Raw genomic sequence first — 23,536 nt, 5'->3', positions numbered from 1 at the left:
CCAGAAGCACAACAAATCAAAGAAAGGTTGGACAAATGGGATTGCATACGGTTGCAGAGCTTCTGCAGGGCAAATGACATAGCTAGCAAGATCAATAGAAAGCCCACCGATTGGGAGAAGATCTTTACTAGCCATACAATGGACAAGGGTCTCATATCTAAAATATACTTGGAACTCAAAAAATTAAACCACCCAACCACAAATCCTCAAAGAAACAACTGCCCAATAAATAAGTGGGCGAAAGACTTAAAGAGAAGCTTCTCTGAAGAAGAAAGAAGGATGGCCAATAGACACATGAAGAAATGTTCAACATCCCTAGCCATAAAAGAAATGCAAATCAAAACAACATTGAGATATCACCTCACTCCAGTTAGAACAGCAAAAATCAAGAACTCTAACAACAACAGATGCTGGAGGGGATGTGGACAGAAAGGAACCTTACTTCATTGTTGGTGGGAATGTAAACTTGTTCAACCACTTTGGAAAGCAGTATGGAGGTTCCTCAAAAGACTTCACATAGATCTCCCCTATGATCCAGCAATCCCACTTTTGGGCATTTACCCAAATGTTTACAAACAAGACCACACTAAAGCTACCAGCACAACTATGTTTATTGCAGCATTATTTACCATAGCTAAGATATGGAACCAACCCAGATGCCCCTCAGTAGATGAATGGATCAAGAATATGTGGTATATATACACAATGGAATTCTATGCCTCCATCAGAAAGAATGACATTTCCCCATTTGTTAGGAAATGGAAAGGTTTGGAAAAAATTATATTAAGTGAAGTAAGCCAGGCCCAAAGAAGCATAGGTCCCATGGTTTCCCTTATTTGCAATATCTAGTATAGGTATGAGTCAAGCAGAAAAGGTCAGATAATGTGATGTTAGGAAAATGAACCCTTAAATATGTATTTTAATGTTTTCGTTTCTTTCATGCATATGTTTCTAACGCATTTATAAGATTATTTCTTTGTTGCTATGTATGTCCCTCCCCCACAGTGTAACCCCCGCTTTCACTATATTTGATGTCAGTATAATATGTGGAGGAGATGGGGGCAAACAAGTCGTTTAAGGATTCAGGTGGACCTGTTGCAACAATGAGAAGTACAAAATGTCATGTCAAAACCAGCTTTACAATGTCGGTGGGGGGGGGAGGAGAGTATAATTGGGTGGGGGGAGGGGGGAGGCTGGGAAGGGAGGTGAAGGGTAAACAAAGGAGGAGGCTGCAATGCTTGGTAAGAAATGTATGCATTATCCTGCCCATGTAATTGTAGCCCCTCTGAACAGTATGTTCTCAAATAAAATAAAATAATATTAAAAAAAGAAATATAAAAAATATAAATAATAAATAATAAATAAATATAAATATAATAAAAATAAAAAATAAAGAAGTATAAAAAACAAAATATATATTCTAAAGAGTTGTGTTGCCAAATCCTTCCTGTATGTTTTTCTTTGTGTTTATTTTGTGAACAGGTATACAATGATACTGAAAAATAGAATCTATTTCCTTGGCATTAAAAAATCTGACTGAATAGATTATTTCCCTGATTATTTAAATATTCTTCTACTGTGAATGGCATGATATGTAATTGCAATGAAACTAACTAGTTCCAGAAATTTTGCTTATTTTTTTTTATCAGAAACGAATACACAATACAAATGTGGTTCTTGTGAGAATATAGAAATAAGATTAAGTTTTGGTAAATGGCAGTATCATGTCATACTTTGGCAAAGTAGCAGGGTATAAAATTAACCCTCAAAAATCAATGGCTTTTCTGTATGCCAACAATGAGAAGAGCTTGGCTGAAATCAGGAAAGCAACTCCTTTTGTAATTACACTACAAAAAATAAAATATCTAGGAGTTAACTAAAGAAGTTAGGGACCTCTACAATGAAAATCTAAAAATCTGAAAAAGGAAATTAAAGCAGAACTAAGGAAGAGGAAATACCTTCCATGCTCCTGGATTGGGAAGATTAACATCGGGAATATTGCAATATTGCCAAAGGCTATCTACAAATTCAATGCGATACCTATCAATATTCCAACATCATTCTTCAATGAAATAGAAGAAGCAGTCCCAAAATTCATATGGAACAAAATAATCCTTAGAAGGAAGAACAGAGCTGGAGAATATCACGTCCTAATTCCAACATTTTTCCTAAAAGGTTTCATTTGCTGAGGTAAAAAGCTCCTAAAGGTTGGATTGCAAAACATTCCCTGGATACTTTCTACCTTGTTAAAATGCAGACTGTCATTCCTTGGACTAAGAAGGATCAGCTATCTTGCATTTGTACCAAGTGCTCAGTGATGATGAGTAAATTTCTGATTTGGGGGAAAAATCAGTAGCAATGGTTATATATATTTAGGTAAATGAACGTCCCACCATTATATTTGCTATGTGGGTTTATCTGGGTATGCGTTTTTCAAAAAAGATTTTCCACTATTAATCAAATGTTGACTGGAAATATTTAATGTAATTTCTCATTTTTCCATTAATATATTATGATGAAATTTTGTTGACAATCACCAGTTGGCCAAATTCTGAGATGGAAAGCAATGATGGCAGTAGACTGCCAATCCCTAACATCAGCACCACATGGGAGGCACAGTGATCATTTACTATTGCTTTCCTGTTGACCCACACATTTGCACAATGTGAAACGATGACAAGATTAGACATCAGAACAGTTCCACTCTGAACCATTGTAAAATGGCTGGACAGAGATGAGAACAGAATCAACTCTGACGTGATTCTGATTAGTATTCTACAAAATGTTACAAGTATAGATAAATGTTGGGTTAACTATGCCATACATGATTTAAAGATATTCCATTTGTTCATATACATTCCAGACCTATATTTCTCCTATTAAGATATCTCAGTGAGCTCACAGATTTCCACCTTCATCCTTTGATTTCTCAGATAGAACTGAGAGCATCATGTAAAAGACTTTATACCATGGGAGAGAAATGCACACTGGACGCAGATGGACACTAGAGAATCTTCCAAGACCTACACTGTGCAATGTCATAGTTCTAGGCCTCAGAAAAGCTCATTACAACAAAACAACCATGGTGATAGAACTCAATTCAAGACTCACTTAAGCATTAGTTATGTACTCTTGTCATTATTTCTCAAATAAAGTTACAGAGGTTGATCAGGTAGAGCTGTGAATATTGTTCCACTTGGAAAAGGCCTCAGTCTCAGACATTTGGGACCTATGAACACTATTACAAGGCTTCACCACACTCCACTGTCTTTTTTTTAGTACCCCATGCTGGTTGACAATGAGGTGGAAATTGTTAAGGCTCTGAATCACGCTCATATGGTCAGGGGTATATCAAGTGATCCAGGGAGAAGAATATGTCTACCTGGTGATGGAGATGGCCACCAAGGGAAATCTCCAGATGTGGATTGAAGCATCTGGCTGCCTTTTTTAGAATGAAGCCAGGATTCTAACGCAGATAGTAAGTACTATGCAGTCCTTTCATCTGAATCAGATTGCACATCTCGACCTAAAACTTGACTGCATCCTACTGTATGGAAATGGCAATGCCAAAGTCGGGCATTGGGTTAAGCACGAGGATTGTCCCAGGTCAGTTGCTCACAGAAATTCGTGGCGCCTATGTGTACCGTGCCCCTGAAATATACCTGCAAAAATATAATGGCTTTAAGGTAGCTGTCTGGTGCCTGGGCACTAGCTTGTTGTTTATGGTTAAAGGAAATTTCCCATTTAAAGGGAGCACTTCCAATCAGCTATGTGCAGAAACTGTAGAGGGCATGTAGAATATGCCATCTCACCTGACTACCAAAGGATGTAACATCCTTTGGCAGCTCTTAACAGTAGACCCACAACAGAGGCCGGATATACATCAAATCATGGTACACCCCTGGTTTGATCAAGTTGAGGAAGTCTTTCTGTATCCAGAATATCCACTGCCAGACCAGTTGGACCCAACAATTGTCACTAGAATGTGTGGCATGGGATACAACAAACTGCAGATCAAAACATCAATACTGCAGACAGCGTTTGACGATGTGATGGCCACTTGATGATTAAAGATGGCTTAGAGCCAGCGAGGGTCAGTCAGGCAAAGGCTAACTCAGTGCACTTGGGTTTTCGAATACACACAAGTGTCACAAAGCTTTCTGTCTTCCCTCTTGAGAGAAGAGCAAATAAACCTTCCCTAATTTTATTCTTGCCATTACCATTTCAGTTTCTGCTGACTGTGATGAGAAAGAGTGGATAGGCAGAAGTTCCTATCAACTGTCTTAACTAGAGCCAGAGCCCCAGGACACAGAAGGTCAGAGACCAGAGTACAGAGTCCAGTACTGTATCTTCTTCAGGGTGATCCAGCTAAGAGACAGTAACCAAAAACTACTAAGAGCTTGATGATCAGGCAATGTTTGGTGAATAAAGAGTAGAAGCTAGAAAAGACACAACTGGATTTTCAGCTTCTGAACAGAAATAACAGTATGTTCTATAGTTGTGGAGCAGGACCACATCTTGATGGAAGTATTTTAACTTTCATTACAAATGAAAAATAAATCACATACAACAGTTGATAGCTATAAACTGGATAGTTATAAACACCTATAAATATAAATATAATATATGATAAATAAATATATGAAAATATATAAATTTATATATTTATAATTCATATGTTTAGATATAATATATTATAATTATACTATTACATTATAATTATTATAATTATAATTTATATTTAAAATATAAATAAATGAATAGATTATGAAACAGTTTTTTCATTAAATACCTAATGGCTTATCTGGAGTCTCAATATTTGTACTTCTATGATTGTTCTACAAGTCTTTGTAGGTGGTATGTAGTATAATTATCAACTTGTCTTCTTCTGGACTCAGTCACTTTCATCGTAACACCACAATTTTCTTTCTTGGTAGACTTAAACAATCTCTTCTGCTGATTCCCCAGAACAGCAACACATGAGCACAGCTGTCTCACTCAGAAGGGAGGTTTAAATTCAGGGGTGTATCAGTGTGGGAGGACCATGTGTATGTTGAAAGCAGTAATAAACTCCAACATCTTCAGCCCTACCCTGCTGATTGCCAATGTGAAATCTTTGCCTGATCCACTGCCACTGAACCTGTCTGAGACCCTAGGATATTGGTTGGAGATCCTATTGATCAAGAATTGTAGAGACTGGCCTGGCTTCTACAAGAACCAATTCAGATAGGTGTTTCCATTGCTTTGCAGAAGACTCTGACTAGAACTGCAGGAGATGGAGGCTGGCTCTCCCAAGGTGAGGGTCAGAGAAACTGGATTCTGAATCAATATAGCATCCCCACTTGACCCTAAAATAATGAGAGAAGTGAACACAGTTAATTACAAGCATCATAGGATATTTTAATAAACATCTTTTCTTATTTCATGCAATACTTTTAAATTTTTGTTTTATGCATCAACATGTTCATAAAATATACAATGAACACACACACACACACACATACACACAAACATACACACACACAATATGATGCTTCTAAATCATACCTGTAAGGGACCTCTATAGTTTGCCAGCACCATCCCACTATCTAGTTGTAACCAGAGCACAGGTCCTTGCTGCTTTGGGAATCTTCCTCAATCTCACAGATACATATGTCACATTTCCATCCAAGAGGACAAATCTGCACATCTCACATGTGGATACAACAAACATGGAGAGCAAAGGCAACAGAGGTCAGCCCCTCCCCATCCCTTTCCTTAGCTCTAGTGCATTCTTACCTGGGATCCAGAGCATGAGTAGCCCCAGGAGCTGAGCAGGGCACCTCATTTTGGGAGTAAGGATTCCTGGTCAGTTCAGGCATCTTAGAGCTGAGCTTTTATGTTGGACTTGCAGGGAAGCTCCTCCCTAGGGAGCAATATGCAAATATCCTGGTAGGTGCAGTGGTGAGAGATAAACTGTCAGGTGAGACAGAAACAGACACCAGGAGGGTTAGGCCCTCTCCTGTGAGCAAATGACTTTAACTGTGATCAAGGTAAGCTCAAAAGCTATATACATATAACCAGATGAGATGAAGTTAAGCCAAATGAAGCCCAAGACAAGGACACAAGTGTTTTAGTTTTTTCTTTCTCACTATTGAAAATCAGAAGTGGCGCTGTGGCTCAAGAGGTAGAGCACTCGCCTTGAGCTGAAGAGCACAGGGACAGTGCCCAAGCCCAGAGTTCAAGCTCCAAGACCGACCAAAAAATAAAAAAAAGATGCAGTGCACCAACATCAGATGCAGTGAAAACAGGGGTTATAGCATGAGTGAGGAAGATACAGAGAAACAAAAAAAAATCACATGGTACATTATAAATATGTTAGAAACAATAGCAAGAAAGCAAAAAACCACTTGGGTCCCTATCTTGGGATTCATTTTGCTTACCATCATCTGGTCATATGTACATAGCTTTTGACCTTGTCTGCTTGTCCTTGACATATGCTAGTTATGGGTCCATTCTATGACCAAATGGGTAGAGGCACCCTGGAGATTTATTTTCTCTGTAGTTTCAGCGTTAGAAGGATACACTATACAATAGAAAGATATAAATTTTCAATCATCTTCCATGGCTGTCATTCTTTATCAAGACATAGCATCCTGGTGTGTTTTTCAGGAATAATCTATGGGTAAATAAGATAGTGAGATATAGTCTTCCATTATATGATAGTAGCCTCTGAATTTGAATTCTACCACCATGTCTGGATTAAAAGGCCTCAAAATCATCGATGCCAATGCTCCCTAGGTCTCACTGGAAAGACTTCAGTGTCACTGGACTTCCAGCCTTAGAGATTCAGTTAGTCTTTCTTGTGTTATACTTTCCGTTCAGTCATTGTTAATGAGTTATAATAAAATCAAAATTGTCCTAAATTTTAAAAGATAGAGGAAGAAGAAGGGAAAGATTAGGGAAGTTAATCAATTAAAAAGCTACAAGTTCAAAGGCTGAAAGTTTGACAAAACCTTCCTGAAAGGTTGTTGAAATATTAAAACCTGAGTAGCAACCAACATATAACTTAGGAATATTAGTAACAACTAATTTCTGGACTGTAAAACCCAATCAATCCATAAATGAGTACATTTTTACAAACAGCCATATTTTACTTCTGTATATGAAATCTAACCTGTTTTACTTCTACCTAATATAGAATCATTTCAGGGAATGTTTGTAAAGCCTAGGTGTTTATATCATGTGAAACATATTCCTACTCCTATTCAGCCTTGCAACTGGTGGATACAGGAACTTATCCTAGGACCTGATGCTTTTCTTTTGTGTATGTGTCATGAGTCAATGAACTATTCAATTTCACAGAAACTAAAGTCTCAAGATCTTTTGAGCAAGTATTTATAAAGAGCTTTTTTCCTCAAAAAGATTTCTTTATTGAGATTAAGTAACATAAATTTCACAGTACTGTGGCATAGTTATATGTATTTAAAGTCATAAAAACATTTTATCCTTCATAATGATTATCATCATCATTTTAATCTATGAAGTTTATGAGCTCTACAAACATTAATATTAAACTATTTCTTCCAGATCAGGTGTTATGATAAAGAGCTTTAACAAGTTGTATCTCTTCCTGGTTATTATTGGGAGCTATTGAGCAGAAAGAAATAATGTTCAAAGAAGAAACATCTTCAAATTCTCAGTTCCAGTTTGATCTAAACTTCTCTCCATTGTGAATCTCTTAGGTTCTGGGCAACACCTGGTTGATGGTCATAGAGGAAGGGGGTGCCCTCTGACCTTTCCTAAATCATAGATTTCCTAAATCCTTGATCTTAAGAGCTTATTTGAATAAAGAGGTAAACATTTTTTTTGTAATGTGATGGGCATTCTGTAAGAAAAGAAGTGTGATGCTTGACATACAATTTTGCTTCCTGATTCCAAAGAAAGCAAAGAAGTCAACGTGATTTAGGAATTCTTGAATGTTCTTTTTTTTTTTTTTTTTTTTTTTTTGGGTCCGGTCATGGGGCCTGAACTCTGGGCTTGGGCACTGTCCCGCAGCTCTTCAGCTCAAAGCTAGTGCTCTACCACTTGAGCCACAGAGCCACTTCCGGCTTTTTTCTTTTTGCTTAGGTGGTGCTGAGGAATCGAACCCAGGGCCTCAGGCATGCAAGGCAAGCGCTTTAACCACTGAGCCACCTTCCCAGCCCTCTTGAATGTTCTTAGGATATACCATTTAATGGCTCAGCTCTTTTTCTTATTTCTCAGTGATATTTCTGGTCCCATAGTTCTGGAGTCTTGTGGATGAAATCTGAATGAATGTTGCTTCTTTTAATTTATAATGTATAATTTTAATTTATTATTTAAGAAGTGTTTCCAACCTTCAATAAATCAAATTATATTCACCTGGACTTTCCAGAATTACATTTTTATATTATTTTTAACAAATTACCTACTGGCCTGGCTGTATGGTTAGCTGATCATTCAGGAAAGTGGCTTCTTATTCAACTTTTGCATTTTCCTTTTCCTATTACAGTATCATAATTTCATCTTCCTTATCCTTCTCATCACCCATTTGCTTTGAATATTTATACAATAGATATTGTACCTCAAATGAGAATTAACAAAAGAATAAATGCTAAAAGAAAAATAGCATCCCTAATCCTGCTGTCACATTGCTGGACACTGGCTACTGGGTATAACACTCTGTGTGCTTTTATTTTAGTTGAGTTTATTTCTTTTATATTGTAATGTGAAATTGTTTTTCTTCATCTTTATATGAAATATAACATATTACAAATAATTCTTCATTTTTTTTCTTTTGGTGGATTATGGGGCTTGAATTCTGAGCCTGGGCACTGTCTCTCAGCTCTTCAGCCCAAGGGTCGTGCTCTATTACTTGAGCCACATCACCACTTCTGTTTTTCTGGTGGTTTTTGGAGATAAGAGTCTGCCCGGGCCAGCTTTGAGCTGTCATCCTCAGCTCTCGGCCTCTTGAGTAGCTAGGGTTATAGGCGTGAGCCACCAGGACCTAGCTTAGTAATAAGGTTCTTAAAAGCATTTTCATTGAAGGGCTGGACATGGTAATTAATTCATGCCTGCAATCCCAGATAAACTGGAGGCATAGATTTTTAAGATTGTGCTTCATTCATAGCTGTCCTGGAAAGCAGTGAAACTCAACTCAAAAACAAGTTGTAGCACATGGTATATGTTTCTGAAGCTATGCAGGAGGTGAAATTAGAAGGATTGTAATAGAAGACCAAGCCAGGTAAAATCACAACACCTCATCTGAAAAATAAACTAAAGTAAAAACTGATAGTGAAATGACTTAAGTTCTAGAGCCTAATAAGCAGGAAACCCCAAGTTCAAACACCAATAGAACCAAATATATTGCTTTATCATTTACTACATCATTTATCATTTACGACTAAGCATATAATATCTTCAATACAAATCATGTATTCAATTTCTTCTAATTCCTGTAAATTCAATTTTTTTTATTTCAGTTCTAGGACACGGCCTTGAACTCAAGGCCTCCTGCTCACTCTTGTTTGGATTTTTCTCTCAAAGTTGGTGTTCTACCACTTGAACCACATCTCCACATCTGGCTTTATGCTTAACAATCACGGAAATAAGAGTCACAAGATTTATCCAAAGATGGTGGATAAATATTAAAATGCTCCTTTCCCATGGCTACCATGATAAACCTCCTTTTTCTGCCCTTCACTATGTCTGTATTTGGCATTTGGGAGTGAGAAGCCAGACAATATGGGAGTCTGCATTTTGAAATGTTAAAAATCTGGTTTCAGAATGATCTGTGTGCAGCATGGGAGATGTACCTTTGATGTTGTTAGACTGCAAAACAGGGAGACACATGCTTAGTCCATAGTTTGGATAACTTTGCATCTGATGATTTGATATTTCAAATTGATATATCAACATTTTACTGTAAATTATCCTGATGGTATTTGCATAGAATCTTTCTTGTGTATCATTACAGTTTTTATTCTCTTTATCTCACAGTTCTTTTTGAGTGTACTACAGTTAGAACTCAGGGACTTCAGATTGCTAAGCCAGCACTCTATCCACTAAGCCACCCTCCCAACTGCTTTTGCTTTAATTCATTGTTCTGATATTATCTGGAATGTTTAAAAAATGCTTGAGCTGTACCTCGGCTGAGATCTTTCTACCTCTTTGTCCTTTATATCTGAAAGTACACGGCATGCATCACCATGCCTGGACTTCTCATATTCTTCTTATTTGTTTTCTTGTCATCTCATGGTAGCCATGAGCAATGTTAAAAGCATACACCTACATGTGTCTCATCCAAAGTTAAAATTGGCAGTGAATTTTTCTTGAACCTAACATTAGAAAAACTCTGAAGAAAATTCCAGGAAACAAGGTGAAAACCTTATCCAAAAGTTACTGTAGAGAACCCTAAGAAACAGAGACACTAAAACTATATAGCCAACCAAACAATTGTCCATTATGCAGAAATTGTTTTTTTGTTTGTTCCTTTGTTTTTTTGGTCGGTCGTGGGGCTTGAACTCTGGGCTTGGGCACTCTCTCCCTCAGCTCTTCAGCTGAAGGAAAGCACTCTACTGCTTGAGCCACAGTGCCACTTCAGCAGCAATTGTTATGAGCAAAACAATCACAGTGATCTCAGGCTCTCTGCTACTTAGCAGTCTGAAAATCATGTCTACCTAGAACCCACCTTGGGTTTTTCCTGCTCCTTCAAGTTGTGCTCATTGGATGGCTGGTCTTCAACCATGCATGTCTTGAAGGACAGTGTGATATGCTCTTTACTTTGGCTTAAGTTCTCTGGCTCTGAATGTTCTCCCTGTCTGTCTTCTAATTCCTGAATAAAAATTAAACTCTTCTTTTCCATCTGCAACATGTGTCTCAAGAAACCATTTCATCTGTGCCACTCTATTCCATGTATGTCTCTGCAGACTCACGGTAAAATGCACATCCATAGACACAATGCAGCTGCTATTCTGTGAGTCTGAGGTCAAACAATGTGCCCTGGTGGCCCCACCCTTCCATGCTTTATGGAGTGTGGCAGCTGCTAAGTTCCTTAATTGTAAGCTTCAGCATCCTCTTGTGTAACTGTTACAGTAGTGTTGAACACTTTGCTGTATCTTTCCCTGGGATTTTACCTTCTTCCATCCATGGACCAATTTTCCGTTGGCTATTTTCACTCATAGGATCAGATATCTCATAATCCTAAGTATTTTCTTCAATGTCAACAAACCCCTGAAGTCTTTAATCACAACACATCTCTACCTGCTCAATCTATTTCCTCCTACATACATTGTTAGAGCATTGCCTATAAAAGAGAGATGCCGTATGTTTGTCATTTTTACTGCTTGTAATTCACCTTTATGTATACCTTTTCCCTAATACTTAACTCATTATATTTAGTAGTGGAAACTTCAATACCCACCATAGAAACTCTTTCAGAGTGAGTTTTTTCCCCAAGTTATTGCTTGTGATTAGTTGGATATATTTCCAGGTAAAGTTATAATCAGTAGCACAATATTTTGTAAAATGGAAAAGTTCACCTATACAATGGTTGAAAAATTTGGTAAGTCTTAAGAAGATATGTAAATGACATAACATATAATAACAAAAAAATGTGACAAAAATACTTATTAGACAATATATTGGAAATGAACTTTACACCTTGGGCTTGAGGAGTAGTTGGCAGGGTAGACACTGGAGATAATTAGAGAGAGGGCGACACTATTCAAAAAGAAACCTACTCATTACCTTACTTTTGTAACTGTAATTCCTCTATGTATCACCTTCACAAAATCATGAAAACAATAAAATAGGAAAAATCAGAAAAATCATAGACTAATATCGAATAATACATCATATATACAAAATAACACATAATATATTTTATATAATTTATATTTAATTATTATGTACTGTATCTTATACATTAGATATATATACAAAAATATGATGCATAAGTTGCATGCATATGTTCACTTGTCAATTTGAGAATCAGAGGGTTTCTGAATTAATGAAGATCTGCTTTATCTTGAGTTTTCTTCATTATTCTTTTTATAAATAAAAGACTTCAGTGACTATCAAAGATTGCTAGATTCTTGAGATTAAAACAGAGAAGATTCAGTGAGCTAGGTGATTCAGTGATTCTTGGTGAGAACTGGTCTGGAGGACAGAGGGACTAAGCTCAAGAAACATCTCACCTTCAGTGTATCTTGCAGGGGAGAGCACAGAATGGCTGGATACACAGTACCAACAGTGTTGTTTGTATTCAATGTTTCTCTTGATAATTTCAGCTTGATTGCTAAGTGGAACTAGGATTTAGAAAATGGGAATAAACTAACTTTATCCTCCTTTCACCCCTCCCTTTCTCTCCTTCCTTTCACACTATCTCCTACTTTGCTTCTCTCTCTTTCTCTCTCTCTCTCTCTCTCTCTCTCTCTCTCTCTCTCTCTCTCTCTCTCTCTCTCTCTCTCTCTCTCTCTCTCTCACTCTCATTTTCCTTATTTTACTCAGGCAATGTATGTTGATTAAGTCGAATATATTCCACAAGCAGAAATCTCTTTTAAAATTAGATAACTTATCTCTGCAGTTCATCATTCTGATTGAGTTAAAGAGAAAAACTATAGGCTGTCTCCAATTATGTAAAAAAATATTTCTAATAGAGTCAACAGCTTTCCATGACATATCAGCAGGCCAGGAATAATGGAAAATACCTGTTTTAATAAATAAGAAAACCCTGCAACAAACTTTTTACTCATTGATATATTTATTTAGCATTTTACCACTCAAGTTTTATTAAAGTATGAAAAGTTCACTATTACCTTCTGTACCTAAAATTGTACTGAGGTTCTCCAAATGCAATAAGAAAAGCTAAAACTAATTGGAAAAAAAGCACAAAAGACCTGAAGCAGAAAAAGGAAGTGGCAAACTGTCTTTACTTGCTGATGAAATTTATGCATAAAGTATTTAAAAATTTCAAAATAAAACTTTTGAAATAACCTCAAAGTGTCTCCATGCACATTGTGAATATCTATTCAAGATTAAAAGAACCTTGAATAAAGGCAGAGTATTTCAATGTTTATAGTCTGGAATGTCATTTTAATATTTCAACATTCAGCCCAGTGCCAGTATCGCACATCTATAATTACACTTACTCCAAAGATTGAGACACAGAAGCTCGCTGGTCCAGGATAGCCTGGGCAGGACTCATTTCCTATGATTCTAGGACAGCTCTTGCAAGAGGAAGCATGAGGAAAGCAGCTGGGGCAGCCCAGGCTCACACTTCTGCTTCCTGGAGGTTTATGTTATGGCTTGTATCACTGTGGGTGGGTTATTATAATTCTGTTGACAGTAATAAGTGGCAATGTCTTCAGGCTGCAGGCTACTGATGGTGAGAGTGTACTCCGTCCCTGATCCACTGCCACTAAATCTGGAGGGGATCCCGGATTGTAAATACTTTGCACCATAGATCAGGAGCTTTGGAGCTCCCCCTGGTTTCTGCTGGTACCAGTTTAAGGCATTGCTAATGCCCTGACTGGCCCGGCAAGTGATGGAGACTCTGTCTCCAGGAGATGCAGACAAAGTAGATGGAGACTGGGTCATCTGGATGTCACATCTGGTACCTGCCATTGGAAAAGTAATAAGTATACAAAGAATCAAGCATGTTATAAGAAAGCTTCATAAACAGCCACGCATCACTGACTACAGCAGACTGAAGAGACCCTCAGCGTACTCTTTCCTTACCTGTAATCCAGAGTAGCAGGAGCCCCAGGAACTGAGCAGGGGCCTTCATGTCCATGCTGTGTGCTGACAAGGACTGACTCCTGCTCAGGGTATGAGCAGCTTTCAAGAACTGCTCAGGGCAGTGGGCTGTGCTCTGGGCACATGCAAATCAGTAGGGGTTGGAAGGGTCCAGCACAGCTGCACCAGCATGCCAGATTTCAGTATCTCAGCCCAGACATGATATCCCAGACACAAAAAAACATACCAGGGTAGCACTGATGTGCCTGAAGAGAATGTTTCTCTCTGGGTTTCAGGGGACAGAATGCCTCTCTGGTTAAATACAATGAACTTTAATTTATACATGGGTCATGATACACTTTTCATGTTAGCATTTTATCTAAGTCAATTTTTGAAGCAAAAACGGTACCAAAATGTAGAATTAATGATTTAGATCAGATTTTCTAAGTCTTTGGTTTCCTTGAAATCATTTGTTAACCATGGACACAATTATTCAATTACTCAAGCTACATGGTATGTAGGTTGACAGAGAGATTGACAGTTAAATAAATAGATGATAGACAAGTATCAGTTAAGACTTAATGAAAGACAATAAAAAGTATGAAATTAAAGTATGTGCAGTATTGTGCTATGGTGTACAATGTACAGGCTAGTCATTGGATTTTGCTATCAACTCCAGGTTGCTGTCCTCTGTTTCTGAATGCATTTTCCCACCACCATCATCCAGTAGACTTAACATCAGACATTGGCTCTCTGTATACTGAAAGGACCTGGCTACAGGCATAGCCTTATTATCATTGGACATTTCTGAGCTGCAAGTCTCCTAAAGTCTTGATGACATTCATGCCATTTTGTTCTTAATCCAAGTTATTCCTCCTCAGAACATGAGCTATTCTCTAAACCAAGGCTGAACTAAACTTCAATTTACTCTGCCTCTTAAAACTTTAAATTCCTACAGTACCTCCCATTTAATGGAATTTGTAATTAAAGAAGTTTTCAGTGATTGAACTTAGAGTTTATGACATAAACAAGCTCTGAAAGGATGACATGTAGTATAGTGAAGTTAGAAGTGGGACACCGGAGCTGCAAAGCCCAGAGAAGACAAGGCAAAATGCCCAGGTGATAAATCCAGAGTATGATGAGGAAGGCTCCCACCTGGAGTCCAGCATGTGAGGAAGCTGTTCACCCTAGTGCTGGATGTCACAACTGGGAATACACTGACAGGACATTTGCTTGACAATGAATCCATAATCTTATTGTGAGTCCAAGCAGTTGCTGCAGGTGCACAAAGATAACACTGCTCCCCTAAGGCCAGTAGCTCACAGACCAGGCATTGTCAAAGTCAGAGTTCATCTGTACCAGGCCCTACATGACAGGTTCTTATAGCAACCCTGCTGACTGCACTATTTCACACACTATTGGAGCAAAGCAGAGTATAGAAATAAACTCATGTTTTCCTCTCCCCCCTCCTCATAATGAGTAGAGTTTGAAGCTGGACCTGGCTTATGGTAAACATGCACTCCTGGTGCAGACAAGGTCTCCTGATTATCATTCCTCTGATGTGGGTTTAAGAGAAGAACAATTAGAGGAATAGCTCTCAGTTGCAGGTGGAAGAATAGTGTATGAGGATGGAGAAAGAATCACCCGACTAATTGTGAAATAAGACAGTTATTCCTGGGCTGGGAATGTGGCTTAGTGGTAGAGTGCTTGCCTGGTATGCATGAAGCTCTCGGTTCAATTCCTCAGTACCACATACACAGAAAAAGCCAGAAGTGATGCTGTGACTCAAGTGGTAGAGCACTAACGTTGAGTACAGAGAGGGCCAGGGGTAGCATCCAGGCCCTGAGCTCCAGTACAGGACTGGCAAAAGAAGACAGTTCCAGAGACCTAAGCTGGAGTAAGACAGACCAAAGGAAATATAGGTCCCACGATTTCCCTCATTTACAATAATGAGTGTATGTACAGGATAATTTTATCAGATGAGCATAAAAAGCTCAAAAGCTATGTACATATGACCATATGACATGACACTAAGTGAAATGAATCCCAAGATATGGACACACGAGGTCTTTCTTTATTGTGTTATTTTTAATGTAAAATGTGATTATTTTGTTTCCTTTGTATGTTCTTCCCCCTATGGTATTTCCCCTGTTGTTACTGTACTTGATTTTCATACACTGCATCTTGTATATACATTTGTCTAATTTGGGGAGGGGAAGGGGAATAACAAAATTGTGAAACAAAGACATAGGATGACACATTGCAACATATCCACAAGAGAGTATATTGGAAATGAACTTTACAACTTCAGGGAAGGAAGGGGGAAGGGGAGGGGGAAGGGGTGAGGGTGGTGGAGGAAGAAAGGGATAGAGGGAGAACAACTAGGGAAAGGGTAACAATGCTCCACAGAAATGTACTCACTGCCTTACTCATGTAAATGTAACCCCTCAGTACAGCATTTTTACAATAAAATAAAATTCACAAAAAATAATAGAAATGTTGTTATTGGATCTAATAAACTAATCAGAGTGATCATAGCTGAAAAAAATTGACACAGAGGAAAAAGCCCATTTCTTACAGTTAGTGAGCTCATAACATTAAAAAAAATAAATTGGATAACAGCAGAGATGTTTATACCTAAAAATGTGAATATAAAATCCCATGGAATTATTTTTACAATCTAATTAGTAAACCTAAATTATTTCTTCTTGATAATTGGGCACTTAATCATAGATTTCTTTCTATTTCTCTGTGTACAATGGGACAGAATGACTAATTTTCTGATGAGCAAAATGTGATCCTGTCTGGGCTGGGAAGGTGTCTCAGTGGTAGAGGGCTTTCCTTGCATGCATGAGGCCCTGGGTTCGATTCCTCAGCACCACATAAGCAAAAAGAAAAAAGCCAGAAGTGGCGTTGTGGCTCAAGTGTTAGAGCACTAACCTTGAGCTGAAGAGCTGAGGGACAGCATCCAGGCCCAGAATTCAGGCCCCACGACCGGAGCACTCCCCAAAAAAATGTGATCCTGTCAAGGTTTACAGCTCTTAGTGAGAACCTTACTTCATCTCATCCCAGGCTGTATGTAGAACACCCACAACAAGGAGTCCATAGTTGAAATGTAGATTTCCCAGATTAAAACACAAGAGTCGTTCCACTGTTTATTTGTCTCACTTCAATGACTAAAATTTCACTGGACCTTCATCAAAACCTGCTGAAGAACAGAATGCTTTGTCAGAGCTGCACAGAAACATTATTTCCCCTTCCAGCAATCAAATGTATGACAAAGCAATTCCTATCTGCTACTCTGAACTCTAAAATTGTGAAGTTTTGTTATGGGTGTCCCAACCATTAACACTGTAATTATCCAATTTGGAAACTTGAAATGAGGCAAAATGAAGAAGCAGTAGAAATTATGTCATGAGCTCATAGAATGAAAATATAATCATGAAAACATTTGTCATATATCAGTGTCTTATGACTATATTCCTAACCATGCAGGAGTCTGAAGATTTCAAGCATCTTGATCAAATCCTAATTAACATTCAAGAAGGTGGACTGGAGGTGTGGCTCATGTTATAGAGGACCAGACAAGCAAGGAAGATGAACAAGCTTGAGGGTAAAAAATATAAATAATGTAAAATAGGAAGGGATAGTGGGAGAACAGTAAGAGGAAGGGTAACAATGCTCGACAAGAAATGTACTCATTCATTTACTCATGAATCAGTAAACCCTCTGTACAGTATCTTTACAATAAAATAAAATTAAAAAAATAAAAAATATGGCGTACCATTTTCACAATGTCACCTCTGACATGCTTCAAATTCCTAATCCTGTTGTTTTTTGTGGAAGTAGGTATCCCCAAGTGCCTAGGACCTGGCCACCATTTAGGAAAAGGCTGAGGCAATGCACTGCCTTGTAATGTCTATTGTGTTGTCAAGTGCTATTGTTTGGGGCCACGACACTGTCTGGCTGCTGCGCCTCCTGTGCCTTGGAAAACTACTTGTTGAGGGAACTCTTTGCCATCCCCTGTTGGCAGATGTTGGTGAGTTGAGGATCATGATTGGACCACAGGTTCTGCACACTGTCCTGTAGACTCTGTCATCACACACAGCCCCATCCCTCACTGTTTGAGGACAGATTAATTCACAAAGAAACAGGTTCCCTTCCAAGGCTTAAATGGATGTTCTTTCTGATCACATGGGGTGTGTTTGCATAATATAAAAGTGATGTCTAGTCACAAAGCATTACTCCAAACTCAGGGTGGATGGAATAGATCCTTGAATCTCAGGGCATGTAGAATTGAATCTGCCTGTTTTTTCTAAATAGCTTCTGAGTTTGAAGTCTTTTATCCCCAAAGTAGACATTTCTTAACAGTCTTCTCTGCATCTGAATACAGTTTAAAGGTACCTTTTTGCTCTGTAGCTCTCTCCTGTGCTCTATGAATAGCCGGCAAGAAGGGCTATGCATCCTATTCAGTGGCTGAAGACCTGTCTCTACTTTCAAGGAAAGAAGCAGCTAAACACCACATCTTGGAGTCCCAGTAAGGTGGCAACAAAAGGTGAATATGAGTTTAAAATAACCCAATTGTCAATGCAATCCTCCAGATCTCAAACCCTTGCATAGCTTAGGATAAAACGTATAGACCACTGTGTCCAGCTCTATCAGCTTAAAAGGGGTCTTGTGAATGTTTTGGTCCAGGATGGCCATCAAACCACACATTCTCAATCCTCAATTAGGTAGACTTAGAAGTCGTAGCCATTGGTGTCTTTTAAAATTTTATTTTATTGTAAAGATGCTGCGTAGATGGGGTTATAGTTACATGAGTAATGTAAGGAGTACATTTCTTGTCAAGCATTATTAGTCTCTCCTTTGTTTTTCTCTTACTCTCCTTGGAATTAAGTCTGAAAAAGTTAGTCCAGAAGTTGTAATGAGAAAAATGTCTGTACATATATGAGTTGAGTGACCCCTAGTGTTTTTCTGGTGTAAGAAACAGATGATAGTAAATACCATTGGAATCAGGAAGCTCTAATGTCAAATTCCAGTTCTTCTCAATTAGAGTTAGTAGGAATTTCCATTATCTTGAGATATTTCTCTAAAGTAATTTATTCTCTTGACCAAAGTCTTCTTTATCTTTCCATGGTGATGGAAGTGTTCTTTTATTTTCATTATACCATGTAAATGTTTGAAACTGACATGACAAGCATTATTGACATCTAGTAAGAAAGGACTGTTTTAAAAGAAACCAAAGGAAAGCACATATTTGCATAGGTTACTACAAAATAAACAAGTCATATTTGTTTTCAAATTCGGATGGTTATATTGTCAGAATAATGTATTGATATATTGTTTGATTACATTTTTATTTTTATGATGATCCTAAAAAATGCTATCACTTTAAACCATTGAAAGGGAAGTAGCAAGTAAGTACTCTGCCTATACAAAATATTTAAAGAATAAAATAAACGTGTATATTCATGTAATCACAAGAAAGCAGAAGAATAAGGACCAGTGAGTATAAGATGTCACAGTAAACATCATTCATTCTATTTTAGATTGATGGTCACTAAGTTTTTATTTTTCTCCATTATTTGATTAATTTATATTTGACACAAAGTTACATTTGGTGTGGGAAATCCTGGGGGTGTTAAGGTAAAAGAAATGAGGCACATGGTAATCCAGTACAAGCTCTGTTACAGAGTCAGTGTCTTCTTTTGGATATTAGCTAATGACTGGGTGTGCAAGAAGGCTGCTGGTAGTTATGGAGAAAGATAGAATCTTGCACAGGCTCAGGTGTCTTTGCTTCCTATGGTTACACAGAACATTCCTAATGCAGATCTGACTGATGAACATGGATTCCTACTGCCTCTGTTCCATGTGGGAAAACCCTGATGGATCTTCGGTTATCATGTCACAGCATGCAACATGTTCCTAAACCCAGCTGTGCTAGTCTACCCCTTGAAGCAGACAGCTGTTTGGAAGCTCTTTTTACCTGCAATGAGGGGAGTGACAGAGCATCAGGTTTCTTTGCATGGGATCAGCACAGGACATTGTTAGCTACAGACAATGCATTACACTCCTGTGAATCTTGCAGATGTTCAGACACTATATGAGAGCCAGGCTACTGCCTCTTCATCATTCGTTGCTCACAAGAAATACCCTAGACCTCTTTTTGCACTCATGTCATTGACAGCCATCACATTCCCACCAGAGCCCACTGAATGAAGGCATGAAATCAATGGTAGCTAACACCTCTCTATATCCTACATGCCAATCTCTGGCATTCTAGGGAAAATGAAAGGGGGGACTTTGCAAGACCAGTGCTGTTGGAGCCTCTCCCTCTTGATGTATATAATGTGGTGTGGACAGGGGTGGTTGCCTCAGGTTTATCAAGCACCTGGAAGTAATGTCCATCCACACCTGTGCTGGTAAAGGTGGTGTTCAACTGTTCCTCCCCCTCTTCCCTCTGCCTGCAAGCCCTCACACACAATGCTTCCTAGGACATGAAGTGTTGGTTTCTCAGGCAGCCTGGCTGTGAAGCCCTTGGCTCCAGTGTGCCTCTCCAGCTACCTCACCAGTTGGAGCCCAGGTTGAGGGACACCACCTGTGTCTCTCAGCTTTTCCATGAATCATCTTTCACCTGGATATTCTTAAAAAACATTTAAACCCTTTTCAATTTACAATATTTTTCATAACTTTTTTATTTTTATTTTTATTTATTTTTATTATTTTTGTCGGTCATGGGGCTTGAACTCTGGGCCTGGGCGTTGTCCCTCAGCTCTTCAGCTCAAGGCGAGCGCTCTACCACTTGAGCTACAGCGCCACTGCCAGTTTTCTGGTAGTTTATTGGAGATAGGAGTCTCACGGTCTCTCCTGCCTGGGCTGGCTTTGAACCATGATCCTCAGATTTCAACCTCCTGAGTAGCTAGGACTACAGGTGTGAGCCACCAGCGCCCGGCTCATAAAATTTTTAATTGTCACTATTTATTTGTTTGGCTCTGGTCCTGGGGCTTGAACTCAAGGCCTGGTTGCCCTTGTTGAGGTTTCCTTCCTCAAGGATAGTGTTCTACCACTTGAGCCAAAGCTCCACTTCCAGTAATGATTTTCAGGGTGGGATGCCTTTGGAGAAAAGTAGTTCAGTGGAGATGACAGGCTCCTGTACTTTCCTATCTGGTCTTTTTGGAATCATGTTCACTAAGTCTTGAGTCAGAGATCCTCCAGCTTTTCTTCTCTTTGGAAAACACGTGATTACTTTTCCCTATCCAGAGGTCCACTGAGTAGTCTGTGCTTTATTTGAGTCTGAGACATACAAACACACTGATTGTGTATGTTTGTTGTATACATGTGTGTGTCTATTCTTTGCTCTATACAGATGTTCCCGTGATTTGAAATCCCCCCACAATATTGCACATATTCATTCATATACTGGTATAAAATTAATTTTACTGATTTTGACCATGTTTGACTGCTTTCCCTATCCACAACTGATCTGCACAATGTGTGCACTATGTGGGTCTGTGTATGGACTCATGCTGCATCTTCACACAGCTGTTCCCTATGAATGGGAGAAAAAACCCTCCCTCCCTAAGAGTATTAAGACATATTAATGTATATATCTTCTAAACCAATCCACTGAGAGATACCTGTTCCTTAGGACATCTTCCTTCAAGTTGTATAGGGGTGGGAGTTAAGGAGGGAGGAGGAGCCATGAGGTACTCGGGTCCCAGGGTAAGGTAAGAGTGGACATACTATGAGACTGTGACCCTGGCAGAGACAAGCGAAAGCCAGTCAGCTGTGTCCTTTCGATATCTAGCTGTTAATCCAGGCTTCTCGATCTCATCACCAGGGGAACTTGCCATTGCCTTGGTTGTTTTTGCCAATGGACTTGACCATAACCAGGCAGTTCTTATATCAGCGGCCTTTCTGGTGTTGCTCATAAGCCTGGGGGCAGCCATGGTGGTACCAGAAGGGTCACAGGCTGTTGTCTGAGCTTGGGGATGAAACATCCTGCCTCCCAGACCACTCTCTCCTCCACCCCCACCAGCACTAACAATACTACAAGCACCCCTTCCTCCTCCTACACCTCCAACTCGTGGCTGACCAGCGCTACCCGCAGCACTTGCTAGATGGTTGGTTATGTGGACACTCCAAGTGGGGACCAGTTCAGGCATAACATTGCCTCCTCGGGACATGGCTGGCCTTACAATCTGGCCAAGAAGGTTGCACCAGGGCCAGGAGGCTTTTCTGGTGGTTGGTGTAGAAGCATCTGGACCCGTTGGCCTCTGCTCTTCTTGGCTTGGGCAGGCCAGACCCTGGGACTCACTGTTTGCAGTCTCTATGCACCATAGGTCTTGGGTGAGTGTTCCGTTGACACTGGTTCAGAGAAGGGATATAAGTCCTGGAAACGGTGCAAAGACAATGCAGGGAGGCCTGGGACTGGCTGGATCACTGTGTTGTGGGAGGCCCTGGACATCCTGGGGGCACCAGGAAGCGAGGGAGTCGCACTTTGGTCCGCAGTACAGAGGCATCTTCAGGGACATTCTGACAAAGGCAAGGCTGCCCCTTCCCCTCCCCCTTTCTTTCTTTTTCTCCCACTTCCCAGGGCACAGAGGCTCCGAGCCCAGTTGGAGGGAATGGGGACATCCACTGCAGGTCGGGCAGCCCACCTGAGTTGATCTGTGACCCAGGGAAATTAGGGGTTTTATTGCTGAGCAACACCATTGGTACCCTGGCTTCTTGTGTGGAATTGGTAACACTGGTTGTATAGTTGGCTGGGACTGGGGCCAGTTGTCCCGTGCTCACCCTCGAGACTGAGCTATGCACGGAATCTGAGGGTCTACTGGGGCCATGGGAGCCATTCCCTTTCAGACCTCCTAGAGCTGAGACAGCAGCACAAATCCTGCCCCTGGTTCTCTGTCTCCTCCTCAGCAGCTGGGTCTGGTTGAGGGCATCCTCAAAAGACTGTGGAGGTGAGAGGAATTCATGCTGTTGCTGGGATTCGCTATGGTGATTGCCCCCTCACAGCTTCTCTGGGTTGCCAGAGGTCTGACCTTAGAGGGCCCTAATCCTCCTTTCTCCTCCACGAAGGATCAGCATCCCTCTTTTGGTCTGTACCTGCTCTGTCCCTAGGGTACCCAAGGGAGACCCTCTTGTAGGCACCTTGGTGAGTCCTGGACCTTCGGTTTGGGAGGGCACCGAATGCCAGGCATGCCCCCGGAACAAGTGGGCTCAGGTTCCTGAGTGTCTCTGGAGCTGTCCGTGGACCAGTGATGAGGACTGATGCTGCTCCCAGAGGACTCTGGGGCCACTTGGGGATGCTTCTCCCACCTGCTACTGGGTCAAGGGCTGGCAGTCTGCTTGCCAGCTCCCTGGAGCTCACACAGCTTCCCAGGCCATGGGGGCTCTGGCCCAGAGCTGAGGCCTCCCTTCCTGGGCACCATGGCTTTTCCCCCGGAGCCCCAAACTACACTTGACTTTTGCAATGTGTCCTCATGCACCCACCCCAACGCTGACAACCCAAGAGCCTCTATCCTGGGTTCTTGAGCGCCATCCTGTTCAGGGACCTATTGTAGAAGCACCTGCAGAAGCGCTATGTTGCAGCCCAGGACAGCCAAGGTCTCCCAGCGTGTGTCCAGCTCCTTTGCCATACTGCCCACCAGCGGGTGCTTCCTAAAACCCTTCACCATCTCTCTGACACCCGTGGTGCCAAGGATTTCTGCCATGATTGGCAAGACTAAGAGCAGACTCAAGGATTTGTGCAGCTCCTGGAAATGTGTGCTGGAGGCCAGGTGCTCTTGGAGCAGCT

Source organism: Dipodomys merriami, unplaced genomic scaffold (genome assembly GCF_024711535.1).
Source record: "Dipodomys merriami isolate MVZ:Mamm:240054 unplaced genomic scaffold, mDipMer1.0.p SCAF_36, whole genome shotgun sequence".
NCBI lineage: Eukaryota > Metazoa > Chordata > Mammalia > Rodentia > Heteromyidae > Dipodomys > Dipodomys merriami.
This window is presented reverse-complemented; position numbering follows the sequence as displayed.